This window comes from Pseudophryne corroboree, chromosome 4 (genome assembly GCF_028390025.1).
Source record: "Pseudophryne corroboree isolate aPseCor3 chromosome 4, aPseCor3.hap2, whole genome shotgun sequence".
Lineage (NCBI taxonomy): Eukaryota > Metazoa > Chordata > Amphibia > Anura > Myobatrachidae > Pseudophryne > Pseudophryne corroboree.
The window spans coordinates 804,875,802-804,894,623 of NC_086447.1; the positions used below are offsets into that span (position 1 = coordinate 804,875,802).

Below are 18,822 nucleotides of genomic sequence, written 5' to 3' on the forward strand. Positions count from 1 at the left end.
TCACAATGTAAATGAAGCACCAGACAAAGTGAGCAGCCGCGGAAGCCTGATGTGAGAATCCATAAGGTTAATACTGTGGTTTGGTGCATCTGCAAGTGGATACCTGTGTAGCCCATTGATTTTATGCCAGCCACCGCAAACCGCCATAATTAGCATCGGCAATTGCTTCAGTCCCATACTAGTTGCAAGATATACGTCAGATTTAGGATTTCCTCCCACATATACATGGAGCTTTAAATGCATGTCCATGACACACCCATACGTCAGGGTGGAGCAGTGTGTGCTTGCATTATTGCCGCACAGATGCCATCCTTCGAAACTTCCAATGTTATGGGAAGACAGATCCATCCGCATTCGGTCCAACTCAGAATAGAACAGAAAAATGCAAAAATGAGTAAATTCACATCTGCACACGATGTATGGAAAACCTCACTATTTCCATCCATACACAGAGGTTGGTCCAACAAGGAATCAGACCCTTTATGCAGTGATAACAAGTCTAATGGTGTGTACACACGGTGAGATATTTTCTTACGATTTTGACTGTATAGTCAAAATTGTAAGAAAAGTTAGTGCAGATCGAAAGGTGAAAGTCACCATGCGATCCCGATTCGATGCCGATGCGCGGTCCCGCGTGGTCGGCATCGCAAGCCTAGATAGACTGTGCAGGCAAGTCAATTTTGACAATCTCTATAGAAGAGATAGTCAAGATTGACACTTAGCCAAAATTGCAGAGTCAGTATCACAAGCACACTCGTGTTTGCGATGCCGACCTAGCCCCTGTCGCATAGTGAGAATCGGGCATAGCCCGAATCTCACCTTGTGTATGGGCCATAACTTAGATATTTTTTTATCCCAAAGTCTTAACATTATGTTTATATTTGCAAAACTATCAATTCTGCAAAAATGGATTAGTAAAGAAAGTAAGTAACTACTGCAACAGGAAAAACAAAGTTCTTGTACAGTTGGAGTTTTCTTGTACAGGAAACAGCACAGTGTGCCTAACTGAAGTGCAGGTTGGTTGAGTACTCAATGTACTCTATCTCAGGGATCACTTCATGTAATGAAGATCTGTGAAAGTGTCATGTAAATTTTATTAAACGATTGCTCTGAAATAAGTATTACAATTTGCTTCAAAGAAACATTGGTAAGGAGGTTTCTTAGAATAATTTTTAACACAAAGTAGTGTAGATTAAGTGGCACTTATTAAGTAGTTATCTATAATCGGAGGCTATCATATATTCCTATGTGATTGCAAAGAGAGAAAAAATCTTGACAAGAGAATATGTTATTTTCAGTTTAATTTGACAATGTGGTCGCACTCTACAGCCATTGAAATAAAAAATGTGCCCCTCCCACTCCTTCCCAACCTTCTGATCATTAAGATTCTTGTAAATCTCCATGGAGGTACATAGCAACCAGATTTAATGACCAACTTGCTTGAGTGTTTACAACCTGTTAGCTAACAAACTGCTCATTACATTAGCTGGTAATAAAAATCCACTTTCTCATGTGTTTCTTTCATATCACCATTAGTTGTACTGGGCAACTCATTAAATAATTCAGACTGTTTAAGTCAAGGGTAAGATGTTTTTTAGCTTATCATTCCATATTGTTTTATATTGTTTACAGGCTTTCTGTAGTTACTAGGGCAGGCATGGGTTTCATAATATAAATAAGGCAACATATGGAATCTAAAAAGACCATATACTGTACTGTCGGTATCGTTGTTTTGGGGAATATGTACTATTTACTGGTGGATGGGATGCCGGCTGTCAATATCCTGACAGTGGCATCCCGTCCGTCAGAATGCCAGCAGCGAGGCGAGCGCTAAGAGTACCCTTGCGGGTTTGCTGCGCTCGCCATGCTGTGGGCTTGGAGGCTTGCTGCACTCGCCACAGGCAGGGCCGGATTAAGCCTTGGGGGTGCCCATGGCACTTAAGACAGGGGGGCCACGATGGAATGTAGGTGGGGGATATATATTAAATTGTGCATACCTCCCAACATGTCTCATTCCAGGAAGGACAAGATGCTCTATACCTGGACTTCCCAGAGTATTATTGGCGTCACCTGTGTTGAACTATTTAAGTGATAAGAAAGGTGTTTCAACACAGGTGATGGCAATCATAAATTAATAAGGAAGTCCAGGTAAAGAGCATTTTGTCCCTCCTGAAATGGGTCATGGTGGGAGGTATAGATTGTGTATATTAAACTTAAACCAATGGTGTATATTAGTTTTAACTAATAGTTTCATAATGCCTGGGTACTGTTTATAGCTCCACCCAATTGAAAGACAACTATTTTATAAACCTTTCTTGTAGTGGAACAAAGACAATTTAACCTCAAAATACACATAGAAAAATAAAATAATTTATCTTGTCACATGCAAGAATAGCAGCAGCCTCTGTACTACTTACACACTGGGACAGAACTCAGGAGGACTCTCTGTGTGTCTCTCTGTCTCTTGACCCACATGGTTTAGTTGCATAACAGTTTACACAGGACTCAGACACCCAGACAGGGAGGAGGTGAAGCCGGGATCCCTGTGTCACTTACAGCTCTCTCCACCCTCCTATCTGTCCTCTGGTCAAAGAGCTACATAATATCTAAGGTTGAAAAAAAGACAATTGTCCATCGAGTTCAACCTATTTGTGGTCTCCTATGCACGATTATTTTGTAGAAAATTTTGACTGAAGTTGATGACTGCCGTTACGTTTTACCCCTCTTTTTTATAATAACCATAGTGCGTGACTATGCCCCGTAACACTGGATATCCTTATCCATTAGGAATTTATCTAACCCATTCTTAAAGGTGTTGACTGAGTCCGCCATTACAACTCCCTCAGGCAGGGAATTCCAAACACGTATCGTCCTTACCGTAAAAAAGCCTTTACGCCGTATTGTGTGGAATCTCCTCTCCTCTAACCTGAGCGAGTGTCCACAAGTTCTCTGCGTTGATCTAACCAAAAACAGGTCCTGCGCAAGATCTGTATAATGTCCCCTTATATATTTGTAAATGTTGATCATGTCCCCTCTTAATCTCCTCTTTTCCAGTGTAAACATGCCTAGTCTTGCAAGCCTTTCCTTGTATTCCAGCGTCTCCATACCCTTAATTAGTTTGGTCGCCCGCCTTTGAACCTTTTCTAGCTCCAGGATATCCTTTTTGTAGTAAGGTGCCCAGAATTATACACAGTATTCAAGGTGTGGCCTCACAAGTGATTTATATAATGGGAGTATAATACCCTAATCCCTAGCATCAATTCCCCGTTTTATGCATGCTAATATCTTATTAGCCTTCTTTGCTGCAGTCCTACTTTGGGTACTACTGCTTAGTTTGCTATCTATGAGGACACCTAAGTCCTTTTCCAGTACAGAATCCCCTAATTTTACCCCATTTAGTAGGTAAAATATTTTCCTGCTCGCATTCTGGCTGCTGGTTTTGCTGCTGCTTAAGAGGGAAAGCTAATGATGTCAGTGTGCTCTGACCGGGGGGGCCCCTGACAAAGAGGGGTCCGGGTGCAGTATGCCCTGCATCCCCCCCCTTAATCTGGCTATGGCCACAGGATCTATTTACCACTGTATAGGTGTCATGGACACCAACCAGTGGGAATACCGGCTGTTGGGATTTCGGCATCAGTATCCTGAACGCTGGGATCCTGACAGCCGGCATTATAACTGCAATTCCATCCAAACACATACAACATATACAATAGAGCGATAATAGGTATACTAACATAAATTAGATATAAACATGTATCTTTACTTAGACGTTTAAAACAAATGTAACTTTTGTAGAAACTGAGGAACTTTTGTAGAAACTGAAGTCGGTAGACCATGTTTTTTGTTTGGAACCAAAAGATTGTTGTAATGTATGTATTAGTATTAATATTTTAGTAGGTAAAGTATTTTTGTTCTCGTTACCACAGTGCATTACCTTACACTTGTCTGTATTGAAGCGCATTCTCCATTTCGCTGCCCAAGCTTCTAATTTAACTAAGTCATTCTGAAGCGACTCAGCATCCCCCTCCGCATTTATAACTTTACACAATTTGGTATCATCTGCAAAAATTGACACCATGCTCTCTAGACCTTCTGTTAGGTCGTTAATGAAAATATTGAACAATAGCGGTCCTAATACTGAGCCTTGCGGCACACCACTTAGCACTTCAGTCCAAGTTGAAAAAGATCCATTAACCACAACGCGCTGCTCCCTATTATCTAACCAGATTTTGACCCAAGTGCATATTGTGCTTACTAGCCCTGATTCTTGTAGCTTGTAGATAAGTCTCATGTGTGGTACAGTGTCGAATGCTTTGGCAAAATCTAAAAAGATTACATCCACCTCTTTACCCTGATCTAGGTTTGCGCTTACTGTTTCATAAAAGCCAAGTAAATTGGTTTGACAGTATATGTCCTTCATAAACCCATGTTGATTCCTTTTAATTACCTTATTGACTTCAAGGAACTTCTGAATACTATCTCTTAGAATACCTTCCTATGTCGATAGCTTATGAAACATGATATTCCTGTGTCTCTGCCTGCACTGCATACTGTCCTGCTCGCATTCTGGCTGCTGGTTTTGCTGCTGCTTAAGAGGGAAAGCTAATGATGTCAGTGTGCTCTGACCGGGGGGGCCCCTGACAAAGAGGGGCCCGGGTGCAGTATGCCCTGCATCCCCCCCCTTAATCTGGCTATGGCCACAGGATCTATTTACCACTGTATAGGTGTCATGGACACCAACCAGTGGGAATACCGGCTGTTGGGATTTCGGCATCAGTATCCTGAACGCTGGGATCCTGACAGCCGGCATTATAACTGCAATTCCATCCAAACACATACAACATATACAATAGAGCGATAATAGGTATACTAACATAAATTAGATATAAACATGTATCTTTACTTAGACGTTTAAAACAAATGTAACTTTTGTAGAAACTGAGGAACTTTTGTAGAAACTGAAGTCGGTAGACCATGTTTTTTGTTTGGAACCAAAAGATTGTTGTAATGTATGTATTAGTATTAATATTATTTTTCTTATTACTATTATTATTAAGTAGGTGAGACAGCAAAGAGGAAGGGAGGGAGGGAATATTTGAGGAAATTATGTTGGAGATGTAGATTAGAGTGGTGAGACTGGGAGTTTTGTAGGTGAGAAAGAGAAGCTTGAATTTAATTATGTATATATAATTGTATAGGGAGCCTGTGGAGTGACTGGCAGAGAGGGGCGGCAGAGGTTGAGCGATGGGAGAGGAAAATAAAGCGGGCAACGGAGTTGAGGTTAAACTGTAGTGGGGTGAGGTGGGCATGAGTAAAGTCAAAGAGGAGCCGATTACAGTAATCAAGACGGAAAAGGATAAGGCCATGAGTTATAGGGGGTCATGCCGAGTTGATCGCTAGATGCCGTTGTTCGCAGCGCAGCGATCAGGATAAAAAATGGCATTTCTGCGCATGCGTATGCCCCGCAATGCGCATGCGGGACGTACGTGTACAAAGCTCTTTTTGGTTGTGCTCAGGTTCTAGCAAAGTTTTCAGTCGCACTGACGGCTGCAAGAAGATTGACAGGAAGAGGGCGTTTCTTGGTGTCAACTGACTGTTTTCAGGGAGTGTTTGCAAAAATGCAGGCGTGGCTGGGCGTTCGCTGGGCGGTTGTATGACGTCAAATCCGCACACGAATAGGCTGAAGTGATCGCAAGCGCTGAGTAGGTTCAGAGCTACTCTGAAACTGCACAAACTGTTTTTGCAGATCTCGCCTGCACATGCGTTCGCACTTCTGCTAAGCTAAAATACACTCTTCAGTGGGCGGCGGCATAGCATTTGCACGGCTGCTAAAACTAGCTAGCGAGCGATCAACTCGGAATGACCCCCATAGTTTTAGTAGGGCAAGATAATAATGAAGGCTGTTTTTTTAGACCACACCTATGGTAACTGGCATGATGGACAGCAGCTTTTACAACTCAGCCTCCTTACATGAGAGGAGCTGTAATGAGTTTTGTGAGCTTAAATGTTTTGATGCAAACACGAACTAATACCTTATAATGTACTTTCAATTTGCTAGATGTGTAGATTTATATTAATGAGGATAGGTGCTGTCAACAACTGCTTAAAATTAAAGAGAGACTGACATCATTCATAAAATCCCATGACTAATGGCAGTACTAATTGTACATAGAGGGCCTGATCCGGAGGTGGATGCTCGTAGAATGCACTGACCCTATGAAGGCACCGTATCTCCATCTGAACATGAGTGTTGGTGTACAGTGCAACTTTATAGCAACAAAGTGTCACTGTGGAAACTAGGTGCTACAATAAATACAAATACACCACATTCCTTAAAATGATGGTACATCTAGATGAAATGGAACCACATTTTCATTGCCTCGAAAGACTGTCCTCCTTTCTTATATGTAGATAGTTCTCGTGGGTATCCTGCCAAGTAGTGACAAGTAATTTGGTAATTACAAATGAATCAGGGGCAATGAGAGATATGATAGATGGCAAATTAGGTAAATGTGTTATTCACTTAAGTGTAAAAACTGTACCTTCCACTGGATGTTCACGTCCTTTCCATATGACAGAGACAAACCCCTCTAGTATAAAGTATGTAGAAAGACCCATTTGGAAACCTTATGTTTCCCCTGCTATTGCAGCAGTTTCTCATTAACTTTTTCATATTTGTTTTTACTTATTCTACTAAATAACTACCGGTACTTAGCTTGCTGGCACAGTGCATAATAGCACATCTAGAACACCTATAACCCATATACTGTACAAGGATGGTCACATAGGGGATAATCGCCTCTGTAATTATTTCAACTTATTTTGCCTTCATATATAAGTGTGAGTCAGAATAAATTCTAGCACGTATAGTCTTATGCTTGATAAAAAAAATGTTATGTGAATTATTTATATGATTTCTGAAATTTTTATTTTTGTCATATTGACAGCAAGGCAGAAAAACCCTGAGTTCTATAAAAATTTAGAACTCTGATCATAAAATGTTAAAATTCACAGTATTTAATCTAAAAATCTTCACTTTCAAAGTCAGAATAATATATAGAATTGTTTTTTTTTAGGTAAAACACTCTTTTATGCAGATGTGACTTTAGTTCAATATATACTGTATGCACTCATTGAAAGTGGTATGTATTGTACATTAAGAAGGTAATGTGGGCGCTCATGAACGTGTATTGTACATTCCATAAATTTACTTACACGTAGAAATGGCGATGTGAATTTCAGAGTCAGAGACTTTTTTTTGTATGTGATATCAGTGATCTACTGAATTATGTAATGCTATTTGACAAATTATCTGTGATATCATCAGTGACATTAATGATCTAATTTGTGATTTCAGAGTTATGCAGGGAAAAATATGGTTAAAGTTGAGTGATAGTTGAACAAAAAATGTATACATAATATATATCTGTCAATAGAACATATATAGGGGGCGCTCCATAGTGCATAAACTTTTTTTATTTCAAAAACACACAAAGTGCTTAAAACAACTGTTTTATATTCGTACCAGACGGCAACCAGTGTGGGCTGGTTACCACGTGATTCCAAACAATGATCAATAAATAAAGCTGGAACAAGTGTCAGTCAGTCGCAACGGAAACCTCCACCCGCCAGCAGCTGATTTCCCTGGGACTCACGGGCAGGGATCACATACGTCCGCGACTCATCGTTCGGCAATGACAATGATCCTCAACGTCACTAGACTCCGCCCCAACGCGTTTCGTCATCGACTTCGTCAGAGGGCTGGAGTCTGTGACGTTCTGGTCCATTTTAAAGAGTCAATTGTCTAATTTACATGAATGTCTAATTTAATACACCCGAGCGGCAGGCTAGAGTCACATACAAGTGTACGGATAATTGGCCGCTATGTGTGAAATGCCTAATAGTAACTATCTTTCATTTACTGCATACTTGAAGAATGGTATTAAAAACTATATAGTTAGAATACTACAGACCGCCGAAAATATATCAAATAAAAGCGGGAGATAAAACAAAAGGCTATCTCATATATTCAATAATTGTATATATATATATATATATATATATATATATATATATATTTAAAAAACCAGGCCTTAGATATAACTAAATCAATAAACTGACAGATGAACCTTAATGGCCTCCATACTCTACATCATTCCCACCTGTTGAAAGCCACAGTCCACCGCTCGGTTTACAATATATCAAATAATAAAAATACAATGACCACTACTTTATATAATTAATTACCATGGTCCAGGAGCTCAAAAGGTACAATTTCATACTGGAAGAAATACAGGCATGATTTCATAGATATTATATAATCACATCAAAACTTCCATATAGAAAAGGAAATAGACCAATGGGCACAACAATTCTTAAACGAACCATCAGTGGATGTTAGTTCAAAAAACCTCATTTTAAAAAAGTAGTTATATGTGGTGTACTACAGATGTGCAGTCTTTATATACTGCCATTCCCCATTTGAAGGATATTAATAGTGTGAGGAATGTACTATCACACGATCCGGAATTAAACAGTCCGTTAGTGGACTTCATCTGTGACTGTCTCCACTTTGTACTGGTGCGCAATTATTTCACGTTCCTGGATGACTGGTACATCCAGTCATGCGGGACGGCGATGGGCACGATTTGCGCACCGAGTCTGGCGAATATTTACATGGGTGAGTGGGAAAGTTCGTCACTGGGGCAATTTGCGGATCATATCGTCTTGTTTAAAAGATTTATTGACGATATTCTGATAGTATGGAAGGGGGGTGAGGAAATGCTGCAAACATTCATTAATACCATTAACATCAATGAATATAACTTGAAATTTACACACAAAGCAGATAAACTTAAAATAGAACTTCTAGATTTAATTCTTGATAGCTCAGAGTCTGTGACCACTGGAAAAATCAATACATATACATTCTTTAAAAAAGTCGATTGTAATAGTTATCTTGATTTCTCCAGCTGTCATCTACCAAGCTGGAAAAGAAACATTCCTTTTTATCAGTTTACCAGGCTTAGACGAAATTGTGCCAGCCTGGATAAATTTGATGAACAGGCCTCAATATATACAGAGAGATTTCTTGATCGTGGCTATCCAGTAAGTTTAATTGAACAATCTAGAAATCGAGCGACGGGAAAGGATAGGAAAGATCTATTAATTTATAAGGAAAAAGCTGGAAATATGGGGCATGAGACAAACAAAGGTCTGTGTCCGTTTGTCACAGACTATAATAATGAAGCAGCAGCTATAAAAAAGATTCTCAAAAAGCATTGGCACATTTGACAGTTAGATCCTGTATTGGGGGAACATCTTCCCAATCATCCCTGTGTTTTCTATAGGAAAGCAAAAAATATCAAAACAATGGTATCACGAAGTAGGTTGGAACCCCTCAGAGAGAGGAAGGATAAACATTTTTTGGAAGATATCAAAGGTAGCTATGCATGTGGAAGTTGTAAGGTGTGTAAATTATTAGACAAGGAGAAAACTGTTTTTTATGATAAAAATAAAACCAGAACATATCAGATTAACAGCTTTATCAATTGCAATTCCAATCATGTGGTGTACATGATTACATGCCCTTGTGGATACAGATATATAGGAAAAACTAAGAGAATGTTAAAAATCCGTATCCTTGAGCATACCCGAAATATAAAAAACCAAGTTACAAATCATAGTGTTCCACGGCATTTTAAGGAACATCACTGCAGTGATCCTATGAGGCTACGTTTTAAAGGTATTGAACACATAAGTGTGAATAAGAATGGTGGAGATAGGGATTTAGAATTAGAACGAAGAGAAACGTTTTGGATACTTACTCTCAAAACACTCAAACCAGAGGGATTAAATGAGGGATTTGAAGTTACCCCTTTTTTAAAATGAGGTTTTTTGAACTAACATCCACTGATGGTTCGTTTAAGAATTGTTGTGCCCATTGTTCTATTTCCTTTTCTATATGGAAGTTTTGATGTGATTATATAATATCTATGAAATCATGCCTGTATTTCTTCCAGTATGAAATTGTACTTTTTGAGCTCCTGGACCATGGTAATTAATTATATAAAGTAGTGGTCATTGTATTTTTATTATTTGATATATTGTAAACCGAGCGGTGGACTGTGGCTTTCAACAGGTGGGAATGATGTAGAGTATGGAGGCCATTAAGGTTCATCTGTCAGTTTATTGATTTAGTTATATCTAAGGCCTGTTTTTTTAAAAAAAAAATATATATATATATATATATATATATACAATTATTGAATATATGAGATAGCCTTTTGTTTTATCTCCCGTTTTTATTTGATATATTTTCGGCGGTCTGTAGTATTCTAACTATATAGTTTTTAATACCATTCTTCAAGTATGCAGTAAATGAAAGATAGTTACTATTAGGCATTTCACACATAGCGGCCAATTATCCGTACACTTGTATGTGACTCTAGCCTGCCGCTCGGTTGTATTAAATTAGACATTCATGTAAATTAGACACTTGACTCTTTAAAATGGACCAGAACGTCACAGACTCCAGCCCTCTGACGAAGTCGATGACGAAACGCGTTGGGGCGGAGTCTAGTGACGTTGAGGATCATTGTCATTGCCGAACGAGGAGTCGCGGACGTATGTGATTCCTGCCCGTGAGTCCCAGGGAAATCAGCTGCCGGCGGGTGGAGGTTTCCGTTGCGACTGACTGACACTTGTTCCAGCTTTATTCATTGATCATTGTTTGGAATCACGTGGTAACCAGCCCACACTGGTTGCCGTCTGGTACGAATATAAAACAGTTGTTTTAAGCACTTTGTGTGTTTTTAAAATAAAAAAAGTTTATGCACTATGGAGCGCCCCCTATATATGTTCTATTGACAGATATCTTTTCTCCGGAGGAGTTCGGATTGTTTGGAGGGGAGCAGCGGTCCTGAAAGTTACTAGAAGGATCTAGTGCTTATTCGAGCATCAATTGAAGTTGCTGTGATTCCATTTTTAGAGACACACGTGTATAAGTATATATATATATATATATATATATATATTCTAGCGCTAATACTCCGGACTGCATTAATCAGCGCTATATCATACATGTTTATATAATATATATATATATAAGCTTTATAGGGAATCTTAATCATAATTTTAGTTTAGCTCAGAAGGCCTTAATTTGGCTGGGTATTACAGTGCATCCGGAAAGTATTCACAGCGCTTCACATTTTCTGCATTTTGTTATGTTACAGCCTTATTCCAAAGTGGAACAAATTAATTTTTCCCTCAAAACTCTACACACAATACCCCATAATGAGAACGTGAAAAAGTTTTTTTGAGATTTTTGCAAATTTATTAAAAATAAAATACTCAGAAATCACATGTACATAAGTATTCACAGCCTTTGTCATGAAGCTCAAAACTGAGCTCAGGTGCATCCTGTTTCCACGGTTCATCCTTGAGATGTTTCTACAGCTTAATTGGATTCCACCTGTGGTAAATTCAGTTGCTTGGACATGATTTGGAAAGGCATTCATCTGTCTATATAAGGTCCCACACTTGACAGTGCATGTCTGAGCACAAACCAAGCATGAAGTCAAAGGAATTGTCTGTAGACCTCTGAGACAGGATTGTCTCGAGGTAAAAATCTGGGGAAGGGTACAGAAAAATATCTGCTGCTTTGAAGGTCCCAATGAGCACAGTGGCCTCCATCATCCGTAAATGGAAGAAGTTCGGAACCAAAAGGACTCTTCCTAGAGCTGGCCAGCCGTCTAAACTGAGCGATCGGGAGAGAAGGGCCCTAGTCAGGGAGGTGACCAAGAACCTGATGGTCTCTCTGTCAGAGCTACAGCATTCCTCTGTGGAGAGAGCAGAACTTTCCAGAAGGACAACCATCTCTGCAGCAATCCACCAATCAGGCCTGTATGGTAGAGTGGCCAGATGGAAGCCACTCCTTAGTAAAAAGCACATGGCAGCCCATCTGGAGTTTGCCAAAATGCACCTGAAGGACTCTCAGACCATGAGAAACAAAATGCTCTGGTCTGATAAGAAAAAGGGGTATATTTACTAAGCTCCCGATTTTGACCGAGATGGTGTTTTTTCTTCAAAGTGTCATCTCGGGAATTTACTAAACTGAAATCACGGCAGTGATGAGGGCATTCGTATTTTTATTACGGCTGTGTAGTAAAATTACGAATGAATACACCATCGGTCAAATGCGGCTGTTTAGGTATTGAACACGGTCATTTACTAACCATTCGTATTTGAAATCTCTTCCGTGAAAATGCATGTGCGGCCGTGAAAAAATATTAATCGTACAAAAAGCCTAAAAAAAAATAGACCTGCTTTTGAGAAGCGTGTTTACATGTGTTGCCAATTCTACATTACTCACATCTGACTTTTTGGACCTTTAAAAGGGGCCCCAACACATTTTTCTCCTCTCTCACTCTGAAATGGCTGCTACTGTGTGTAGTACTGCTGTCTTGTTTGCTGGGGGATACCTGACACTGCTCCATGAGACTACAATAAACCCAGGCCAGGAAAATCAACATGGTCAGCAGGTTGTACAGGTTCCGCGTAGGCTAGGCATGGCTTGTTTTTTTAGTGGGCGTTTAAACGATGACAAATTGGCTGATGACCATGTTATACAGATGGTCCGACTAAATGTAAATAACATTTTCCGTCTGTATGACCTTGACAAACTGAACCTAGACCCTGAGACAGCACACTCTCGCTCTGTCTCAGGCCTGCACAAACTCCTGGCTGTGTTGCACTTTATGTCTACTGGCAGCTTCCAGCCTGTGACTGGTGATGTCATTAGTATCTCACAGGCCACCTTTTCTAAATATTTAATTCAGGTGAGTTAAAACATACATACACGTCTATGTCTAAGTGGTGCTTCTGTAATGTAATATAACACAGTATTGTATTGATTACAGGTCATGACACTCACCTTTAATTTAGGAATGTCCACTCAGGTTTTGGATGTCTTGGATGGCCACATAGATGCCTCTCTCAGCTTCCCTTCCCAGGAGTCGCAGTGGCATGCAGTCAGGGTAGCTTTATCTGATCTTGCGGCCATGCCCAATGTACTGGGTGCCATAGATTACACATACGTTGAGCTGAGGCCACCTAGGAGCAGGCAATATATTTATACCAATAGACATCTGGCCCAAGACACTAATGTGCAGATGGTTTGTGTAGCTAATTAAACAATACACATATTCCGTGTTAACAATTTATTAAGTTGAACACAAGCATTTTTGTTCAAACAAATAAACATAATTTTTTAATGTACAAACTATTATCAGCAGGCATGATTAATTGATTATTATTATTTTTTTGTGTGTGCTGGGTGCCGAGGATTGGCGTGGCTGCGGAGAAACAACACCATCACTCTCACTATTACTGGAGGCCACAGCAGCAACCTCCCCCTCCACCTCACTAACCTCCTCCACCTCACTAACCTCCTCCACCTCACTCACCTCCTCCACCTCACTCACCTCCTCCCTCTCACTCACCTCCTCCACCACACTCACCTCCTCCACCACACTCACCTCTGACTGGGACATAATCAGGACAAACAACAAATAACACTGAGGAAAAAAAACAGTAAACACACTCCTCCGCTACCACTACACACCACACACCAAACACACACACACACACACACACACACACACACACACACACACACACACACACACACACTCACTCACAAACAATGACAATAGACGTTAAAAAAAAACAATGACAAAAAACTAGACAGACTTTTAAATAACTACACAACAAGTATGACAATACTACTTACACACACAGTACAGCACTCAACAATTGAAAATAACCTCCTCAAATCCTCCACAAACTCCAAAAAACTCACCAACTCCTAACACACCTTCCTCTCACCTCTCCACTAGCTAAACCCACGAGGTTCGGACGGTTTGGGGCGTTTTTATAGTAATGTGCACAGACACTCCTCCATCACGAATCAAACCAATCACGGACGAGTGACAAAAACGAAACTTAGAAAAAAACGCGTCCGGGAACGGATAAACACTGCCGTAACAGAAATGTGACGCAGTCGTAAAAAAACCTGAGAACACGGCAGCAAAACCACAAAATCGGCCGCATTCTAGCTTACAAAACCACGAATGACATCGACATCAGAAAACAAGAAAAATACAAATACGTCAGCTTAGTAAATTAGGCGTAACATTTTCAAAAAGTTGCAAAATCACACATTCGATGTCATTCGTGATGATTCTCCCTCCAAATTGGCACAAATACGAATTTTAGTAAATTTACCCCAAAGATTGAACTCTTTGGCGTCATGTTTGGAGGAAACCAGGCACCGCTTATCACCAGGCCAATACCATCCCTACAGTGAAGCATGGTGGTGGCAGCATCATGCTGTGGGGATGTTTTTCAGCGGCAGGAACTGAGAGACTAGTCAGGATAGAGTGAAAGATGAATGCAGCAATGTACAGAGACATCCTGGATGAAAACCTGCTCCAAAGCGCTCTTAACCTCAGACTGGGGTGACGGTTCATCTTTCAGCAGGACAATAATCCTAAACACACAGCCAAAATATCAAAGGAGTGGCTTCAAGACAACTCTGTGAATGTCCTTGAGTGGCCCAGCCAGAGCCCAGACTTGAATCTGATCTCTGGAGAGGTCTGAAAATGGCTGTGCACCGACGCTTCCCATCCAACCTAATGGAGCTTGAGAGGTCCTGCAAAGAGGAATGGCCGAAATTGCCCAAAGATAGGTGTGCCAAGCTTCTGGCATCATAATCAAAAAGACTTGAGGTGCAAAGGTGCATCAACAAAGTATTGAGCAAAGGCTGTGAATACTTACTTACGTAAATGTGATTTTTTATTTATTTTTATTTTTTTTAATTTGCAAAAATCTCAAGAAAACTTTTTCACGTTGTCATTATGGGGTATTGGGTGTAGAATTTTGAGGGAAAAAATTAATTTGTTCCATTTTTGGAAAAAGGCTGTAACATTACAAAATGCGGAAAAAGTGAAGCGCTGTGAATACTTTCTGAATGCACTGTATCTTAAGACATAGAGATACATTTGCTAAAGCTTCTAAGGGGTATATTCAATTGAAGTCAGATCCTCTCCGACGGAGAGTATCCGGTACGGCATTATTCAATGCCGGCCATATCTGGCCAGCATTCCGACAATGCAGATTTGACTTGATTACTAGTCGAATTTGCATCAGCGGCAAGCTGTGGAAAACAGCCACGTTTTCGTCAAAAACACGTGGATCGGAAAGTAACTCGCCGATCTACGTGTTTCCCGACAAGTGCCATTTTTTTTGACAGTCGAGAAAACTGCACTTTCATTGAATGGGTCGAATGCATATTCGACCTAAAAACTGTTGATAAGTGCAGTTTTTCCGAATGTCTGACAAACCGGCACCAATTGAATACCCTCCTTTAACAGAGATTTGGTGATCAGATGCTATCATTTTCTAAAAGGCAATAGAGAAATGATATACTGCATCTGATTGGTTGCTATGGGCAACATCAATAATTGTCTGTTTTAGAAGCTTTAGTAAATTTACCCCATAGCCCCTGATTTTTTTTAAGCTCATTCCGTTGCTGGGGCTATTTGGAGTAAGTCGCGTCAGGATATCTGTTTTATTTTTGTTTCAATTTCGTAATAGACTATGTACACATTTATTTGTTTTTTTATGAAAGAGGGAGCACTATTTTAAAATGTAATATATACTGTATGGAGGCACTTTTATTTGTATATTATTCTAAAGGAGGCACATTTATATTATTCATTTTAATAGGAGCACTGTTTAAAAATTTTTATGGGGACATTTTTTTTTAATACATATGGCACAGTAAACATTAATTTATTTATAAAGAGGCAACTATTACTATTATTACTCTGGTACCCAAAGCCCAAGAGGTACTAGCAAAAGCCCAATGCTATTTAGTATGGAGGACCTGACTCGGTTGAATAGTCTGGGCCTAAAGTACAGGGGATGGGGTGGGGGATAGGCACATATATTTGTTGTTGTCTGATAAACACTCACTACAATATTGAAGTTGCCAGCAATGTATGGGATTATAGATCATCTCACATTGCTGGCAGCTTGGTATTGTGCCCTCCAAATCGCTGGCAAATACATTTTTGGGGTATATGTAATATGTTTCGATTTGCTGGTTGGTTTGACCTTAAAACTCATAGCTGCTTTAAGTTTAGAGGCTGTATCTGTTGAAAGAGGAGAGCACTACTGCGCAGACTCCTGTGTTCCAGTTCTCCAAGGAGGCTTCATGCTCTATCCCAAGATGGCCACCGAGAACTCTACTGAGCATGCGTGAGAGCCACCTTGAGACTGTGAAAAACTGTGTTAGAGCATGACAGTGGAAGACACATCTTCCACTTAGCTTCAGAGGGACCTGTAATTACCTGCAATCCACAATGATTCCAGTGTTCCTGTACCACTACCTAGTGCCTATATACACTTATCGGCTGATGAGCTCTATAACGTCCTGCTCTGCTGAAGCTCCTCCCCATAGGAACCAGTGTGTAACTGTGAGTACGGCTGTACCTGCTATCTAGCCATAAACCAATACATTGGTTAAGCAACTGGGCTGTTCATAATTTGAGTAATCCAATGGTGTGTGTCTATATAACTCTGCAACATCAACATCTGCACACACATCATTTAAAACAATATCACCAAAATAATGCAGGTTCCAGCAAATCAGATCCTATTACAAATACCCCTTGCAGTCCAAAATGGCCAGAAAATCTCTGCAACTTGAGGCAATTTGTATATCTAGAGTCTATTACAATCTGGCCTTTGTACTGTACATTAAAAAATCATCCTGCATTCATTAGATGTTTTGTCTGCATTGGGTTATTGTACGACACTAAGGGCGGGATGTACAAAAGGGAAAATGCGATAAACCCCCCGTTTTCGGGGTTTTTATTGCATTTTCGTATGTACTAACCCCGTTTTCACCCATGAGGGTATCGCCATCTTTGGATGGTGATACCCTATAGAAGCCTATGGGCTTCTTAATGCCGGCCTCTGCAACCCACCGCAGCCACCCACCGCAGACGCCAACTCCCCCCCCCCCCCCCGGCATACCTTCTTCCAGGAAGCCCTGGTCCCGGAAGCTAAACTCCTCCTCCCCCTAGCAACACAACAGGAGGTCTTTCCAGCTGCAGGGAGGAGGAGGTGCCCAGGACAGCCTGCTGTCTGCTTCCCGGTAGGTGAGCAGGTGGAGACCCCAGGGAGGTGAAGGAGACCCCCCGCACACCAACTCCCAGGTATCGCGGGGTGGGCCTCCGTCACCGCCTTGCGATGTTAATTGCATATGTTAGTACATACAGTATGTGATTAACATCGCTGTGATGTATATTAATATAGCAGAAAATAAATAGAGCCTAATTTATAATTGAAAGCAAAGAGTCTGCAATTGTGTCCGCATTACCTGTTCGTAATTTCCACGAGGAGCTACGCCTGAGTTGGATGCAACTATGCGACCATGCCATTCTCTGGTGAAGCACTTGTCATCACCATGGCAACGCATTTGCACCAGCCCAAACCTTAATGCATGAATTCCAACTTAAGCGGACTGATCTCTGTGTTATCTACAACAAGCGCTTGGAACACTTATCCTACATACAGTATGAATGCACCATTGCCTCCCAGAAACACCCACCCGGCCACAAGTGGAGATCTGACTGAAATCTGCATGACTCTGTATCTACCACAAATGCTATAATTTGTGTATGCAGGCCATGAGGCATGAACAGTCTGCTAAACATCATGAGACATGTACGGAGCCACCGTGCTTTCATTCTCTTAGCTTCACCTTTACATTCCTAAGACAGTTTCAGTGGCATAGGCAGTGCCAAATCAGGGTGATCTTGTGCCCTGTGTCGGTCATGCCCCCCCACCAACACTTGACATCATGATGTCACATCAAGGGGACAGGGCTGACAGCACCAGGAAGAATAGCCCTGAGATCCGGGCTCCATGTGGCTGTATAGGCTGCAGGATTTGTCCCTGGAGCGTCCTGCAGCTTTGCAGCAGTGCTACCATACTGCAGGGTGCCTGGGGCGGGCCCTGGGCAACAGCACCTCTCACACATCCCAAGTTACAGCCATGGGTCTAGTTAAGGTCTGCCAAATAGTATTATCAAAAGTATGTCAACCAGACACGTTTTCTGTACGTCATAGTTTTAGGCTCTGTATACGTTGCATGTATGCACTGACGTATCTATAATGGGTACAGTGTGTGCGGTGCACATGGGCCCCTGAGTTCAGAGGGGGCCCTCACCGCACACACTTCACCCATTTCTTCTATACTTACCTTTCCGGCGTCCATTGGCAACTGTGTGTAGGCCCCCTCCTCTCCCGTAGCCGTCACAGCTGCTGCTAGCGCACTGAGCGCTAGAGACTCTAGCACGGTGCCAGAGTCTACAGTGCATGACCAGGACTCCGGTAAATATTAGCTTTATTTTTACACTTCAATTTATATTTCAGATAAATACAAAAAGGAGTGGAATATCACAGTTGCGCAAGCGGCTGCTAATGTATTGATGGATGGAGTACCACCCAGTCACTCCAGGCAATAAAAAATACAGAACGGTCCCACCACACAAAAGCGCACACAATACTTATGAGTCTAAATGTAAAAGTCCTCAACTGGATGTCACAGGGATTTCTGTTGTTGGTTCTTGGTGCTCCTCAGTACCTCAAAAATGAAACATACATAGACATAGTGGTTTGTTCCAAATACAAAGTTACTTGATTTTTTTTTTGCTTTACTTACAACTCTGAATCAGGCCCATACTGTAGT

The 18,822-nt window shown here is 40.9% G+C and overlaps 1 long non-coding RNA gene across 1 annotated transcript in view; it reads right to left on the bottom strand.

Annotated features, from left to right (window-relative positions):
• The window catches only part of LOC134911801 (uncharacterized), an 85,771-nt gene extending 72,668 nt beyond the window's left edge, over positions 1–13,103 (bottom strand). The window contains exon 1 of the long non-coding RNA XR_010176851.1: positions 12,935–13,103. This is a non-coding gene — a long non-coding RNA (uncharacterized LOC134911801). The remainder of the gene's footprint in view (positions 1–12,934) is intronic.
• Positions 13,104–18,822: the final 5,719 nt, after the last annotated feature.